Source organism: Malurus melanocephalus, unplaced genomic scaffold, assembly GCF_030028575.1.
Source record: "Malurus melanocephalus ecotype Western Australia unplaced genomic scaffold, MMel_1.1 scaffold_85, whole genome shotgun sequence".
Taxonomy (NCBI): Eukaryota; Metazoa; Chordata; class Aves; order Passeriformes; family Maluridae; genus Malurus; species Malurus melanocephalus.
The window spans coordinates 1,323,063-1,328,291 of NW_026623317.1; the positions used below are offsets into that span (position 1 = coordinate 1,323,063).

Below are 5,229 nucleotides of genomic sequence, written 5' to 3' on the forward strand. Positions count from 1 at the left end.
TCATTCCCTGTATGGGACATTTTCTTAACTGAGTTTCTTACCTCAGTGATTCTTGTGGGTCCCTTCCAGCTCAGAATATYCAGTGACTCTGTGATTCCCTGGAGGAATGAACTGCCCCACAGCTCCACAGAGGGAGGCAGCACAGCCCAGGAGTGAGCCCTGCCTGCCCCCTCTGCTGCACCCCTCTGATAAGGAGCTGAGATGATGCTTTGAACAACCTGGAGCCAGGCCTGGGCATCCCTGAAACATGAGAGGAGTGAAGTTTGAAACTCATCCTGGACCCACTCCCAAATCACCCAATGCATTTTTCTTCTTTCACCAGAAAGAAAGCAAAGGCAGCCCAGGGAGAAATTAACGGTGAAGGGAAAAAATGTTGAGTGCACTGGAGTGAAGCAGCTTTCCCTGCAAAATTCCATGTAACATGTTCTGCTGGGTGGAAAGGCAYGGGCTGACAGTGCCTGGCTCACCCACAAGGGCTGGGGTCTCTTTGATCAGGGGAACACTGGCTCTTGGAGCAGCGCTGAGCTGATAGCTTGGGAGAGAAAAAAAATCCAGTCTGCTGTTAAAAACATCTCCATCCAAAGAGATGCWCCCTGGGGATGAGTGCAGGGAGGATCAGATGCTGAAGCTGCTTCCACAGGGCTGGAGGAGGCAAAGCCATAAAGCTAAATGGGTTCTGGTTCAACAATAAAACTTTCTCTCCAGCACCCAGCTCGATTGACAAGGTTGGTTCTTCTCTCTGTCATCGCTGTGAAAGAGTCCTAAGGTGAATTATACCATGGCTTAAATCAGCCTGAAAGGCTCCWGAAGTTCACCAGCTTCTTCTCTGCCCTAACTCCTGCAAGTCCCTATCTCAAGACTTCCCTCTTCAGCCTCTTCTCTGCCATTTGAAGTACTTTCAAACCTTATAAACCTCCCAAATATGCCACACTTCTGATATTTCAATTCCTCCAGTGAGCTAGCGAGGATAGGTTAATTTTTTTTTTTTTTTTTAAAGAAGAAAAATATCCCTTGAATTTCTCAAATAATTTATAAAAATCAGTTAAACAATGGAAGGTCACTGGGGGTTTCACTGTGTTTTGTTAACAGAGTAGTGCTTCTGGAAACTACCCAGAAACAGGAAAGCATGAGAGGCTGCTGGACACAAAATGCTGTGTTGCACACTCCCAGGTCAGAATTTTGATAGGAAAGGATGCTAAATTGTGTAGGAGAAGGAGGGTAATGCTGGAGAGGTCAAGCTCAGGTTCACCGAGTGTCCATTTAAAAGTCTTCAATCCTTTTAAGTGGTAGAGGAGGAGAAAGGACAGAGCTAAAGAATTAATTAAAAAAATAAAAATAAAATTAAAAAAAAGGGGAGAAAAAAAGAGAATTTAAAAGAAAAACTTTTTAGGAAAAAGAAACTAAAAAAAAAATAACCCCCTCCAAGCAGCATCAGGGAACAGGACATTTGTATCGACTGCTGGCAAGAGACCCAGGACAGAGCAAGAGGAAAGGTGGAGAATTCAAAGGGGAACGTTCTTAACATTCACTTGGAGCTCACTRAGTGGGAGGAGAAACAAATCAGTAATATCAGGACAGGAGCCATGCTAGCCTATATAAGCTGTTGGGACATTTTCTTTYCCCCTACTTTCCTTCTGTCCTAACCAGAAAACCTACAGCTACTCCTGAGCTCACCAGAGAGGTAAGAGCACTCTGTTCTTTGCTTTTAATGCACYCTGTTAGTGACTTACCCGGGTCTTTCCTCTCCCTCAAAACACCTGACAAGCAGAATTTGAGGGTCCTGCTGGAGGAGAGCAGCTGAGGCTCAGGTGTGAAGCTTGAAACTCAGAAATATCAATTATCAAGAAGCTTCTAGCAGGGTGAGGATTTATTGACACYGCTCAGTCCAGGTGGCTGAACCTTGGAGGAAAAAGAGAAAAGGAAAAGAAAAGAAAAAAAAAAAAGAAATAACCTGAACTCTTAAACGTTTCCTTTTACTGCCTTTTTATTCTGCCAGATGAAAAATGCCCAGATAGTAATAATGCAACAGTTGATATGAGAGTGTCTCTGTATTACTTTGTCCCTCAGAGACAGATCTCTGAAAAGTGAGTTGCATGTGGGCTTAACGAATATTTGAATCTGAGGTGTAAGCTTTCTTTAGAACCAATACTTTGAAATTCACATTCTGTGGGAGAACCTGAACTCTTTGTTTCCAGCGAGGGTCAAGTGCATTATATCCTGTTCCAAGGATTGTTCTTGTGCATGCTTGTGTTCCCGTGCCTAACACGACATTAATCCTGCTTTACTACACCCCTGGCAACATTAACGGGCTGTGCTGGAATTAGAGCTGCTGAGAGTCTGGCCCTTTCCTCCTATTGTGCTTGGATGCAGGAATTCCTCTAAAAACAGGCTGCACACAGAGCTGGGCTGCCCGCAGATTCACAGCAACAATTCAGAGAATGCAAAGTACAATGGCTGCGATTGTGCAGYAGCAGGTACTCGGGTCCCTGGACAAACAAATGCCTCACCATAAATTAAACCCCCTGAGAAACACGAATTTTGGCAGGGAGAGRGGAAAATTCCAGAAGGAAGAGAAAGCAACACATAACTTTGCTGCACTATCACAGATAAAAGCCTGGTGTCCAGGTTGGAAGCGCCAATTACCTGGGAGTATTAATTAGCCCAGCTAAAGTCCCTGTCCCTCTCCCATCTGCAAGCACAGTGCTCTTACCATGCACACCACAACAGAAAAGCGTGGCCAGGCTGGTCTCCACTTCAGCAGGTGAATAAAGGAGGATTTTTGGGGCCAGGTGCTGCAGATTGGCCCCAGCACAGAGTCTGCTTTAACAAGGCATGGCTGAGATGCCGTGGCTCTGGCGTGACAGGGAGGAAGTGCACACAAGTGGAAGGAAAATTGATTTAGGGAGACGTGGGGTTGCATAACGTCAGTGCTTTGCCACGGGACATTTATTAACTCTGAAAAGATTATTAAAAAAAAAAACGCAACAGATTAACATCTCGGCCCAGCGATGATTTAATCTTCGTAAAAAAAGAGAAGCGTCTTTTATGTTTGCTGTTTTGTTTCGTGGGAAGCTCTCACTTCCCATGGAAATAGTTTTAAATAGTTTCTCTGCACTGGCAGCATGCTACAAATCAGACCTTGCGCCACTGAGATGAAAAGTGTGYTCAGACTGGCTCTGCCTGGGTTCTGCTGCTGCTCCTGTACCTCAGCAATTACACACCAGCACTGGGAGCTTCCACTGCATGGCTCTGACACCTCTCCAGAGCTTATGTGAGAAGAGGCAGTGTGCTTCAAGCTGTCTGGACTTAGTCTTTTTAAAAAAAAAATATTTTCCCCAATTACTAGATATAAAAAAATACAATTTACCAAACCTGGCCCCATACAGAAGCCAAGCAGTCTGTTCCAGCAGATCAYTCCTTTTACAATTATTTCCATTTCATTCCTTTGTGCACTGAGAAAAAAAAGGCACTTTCAGTGAAAACTATGTGTTTGCATAACTTCAGTAGCAGGTCTTCAAAAGCCTTGCTGCAGACCAGCACACATGGAACCCCCAKCAGAACATGTACACCTCAGTCTGAATTAATATTCAGACATCACTGTGTTGAAATTCTCTGAGCACCGCCACAATTCCGAGATAAGACACCCTTTGTGTTCTCTCCTTTCTTAAATACCTGCTATCACCTACTCCCTGAAAAAACCATAATGTGCTAACAAATCATTAATCTGGGCAGGTACTGCTTTGTAAAATCATTAAAAACGCCTAAAAATTCTATGCTGGTGCCAGTTTCCATGTGGTTCATTACTTTAATTGGACAGCTAAGGAGGAGTTGTGCAAGTGCTTCCTACTTTGTGTTTCTGAACAGATGGGACGAGCCTCAGGGATGTGGGGACAACAAAACCCTCTCACAGAGGATGCAGCCCCCACACAGTGCCTGGGATGGGGTTCAGGGAGGCCACAAAACAGTGGGGGATGGATCTGGGTCTTTATGGGTTTCCATCAGAAACCAAAGGTTCTCTTGGCCTACGCCTGTTTCCCACCCGGCTGCTCAGCACAGTGAGGAGGTTGTTCAAAACTTTTTGATTTCAGGCTTCCTTACCATTTAAAATCACAGAATGGTTTGGGTTGGAAGGGACCTCAAAGATCATTTCATTTCAACCCCCTGCCATGGGCAGGGACMCCTYCCACTGTCCCAGGCTGCTCCCAGCCCCAATGTCCAGCCTGGCCTTGGACACTGCCAGGGATCCAGGGGCAGCCACAGCTGCTCTGGGAAATCTCTGACAGGGTCTCACCACCCTGACAGGGAACAATTTCTTCCTAATACCTAATCCAACCCTGCCTCCTGGCAGTTTGAAGCCGCTCCTCCCTGTTCTGTCACTCTCTGCATGGTGAACTGATGGAGTTCCTTCCTGTGGTCCCTCTTTGGAGAGACATTCTGTGATCAAATAGGGGGAGCTGGACCAGATGAGCTTTAAAGGTCCCTTCCAGCYCAAAGTATTCCATGATTCTGTGACATAATGAACGTGGGTTTGACCAGCACTGCTGCAGGGAAGGCAGACACGATCACCCACGGTCTCTGTGACTCCGAATATTCCGGCACACGGGGCATCCATCGGGGGTGAGGTTGGAGACAGGTTGGTGTGAGTGACCCACCAGGGCACCTGGTGCTTTTGCCATGCCAAGGGCAGTGAGCTGGCTTCATTTCTGCCCGTGGAAACCAGAGCAGAGGAGCCCTGCCAGCTCAGGCTCACACTAGTGCCCAAAGTAGGCATTTAACTGCCTTTGCATGGCAAAGAAATAYATCCATTTTTGGCAAATTTGGGCCCTCAGCTTCTTCCATTTTTTTTTCTCCACTGTGTACATGGACTGGACAGTGACTGCAATACTTCACATGCATATTACACCCCATTCTGCAGAGTCCTGAGTGCAAACAGCCCCTCACTCAGTATGCAGGGAAAAACACCCAGGACATGCCAGCGTGGGCTCACACAGCATCACTCTGCAGTGTAGCAACAYTTCATTTGAGYTACAGGGAAAGCCYAAGTTACRTAAACAGGGAGAACMTTTGAAAGGAAAAATGTAAATGCAYTTTCAYCAAATGGRGAGCATTYATCTTRGCTRGAAATTTTGATTTAATTGAAAGTACATTCAATTCACTTATTCCAGAATGAAGTATGAAAAAAAATTGAAGGTTAATGAATTAAGGTAATGAATTATAACAGAGCCAAGA

General features: G+C 45.6%; 1 protein-coding gene across 1 annotated transcript in view; it reads left to right on the forward strand.

Moving 5' to 3' along the window:
- The first annotated feature begins 1,576 nt into the window (after positions 1-1,576).
- SLC14A1 (solute carrier family 14 member 1 (Kidd blood group)) overlaps positions 1,577-5,229 on the forward strand; it is a 14,189-nt gene continuing 10,536 nt past the window's right edge. The window contains exon 1 of the mRNA XM_057367788.1: positions 1,577-1,681. The gene's annotated coding sequence lies outside the window, so the exon portion shown is untranslated. The remainder of the gene's footprint in view (positions 1,682-5,229) is intronic.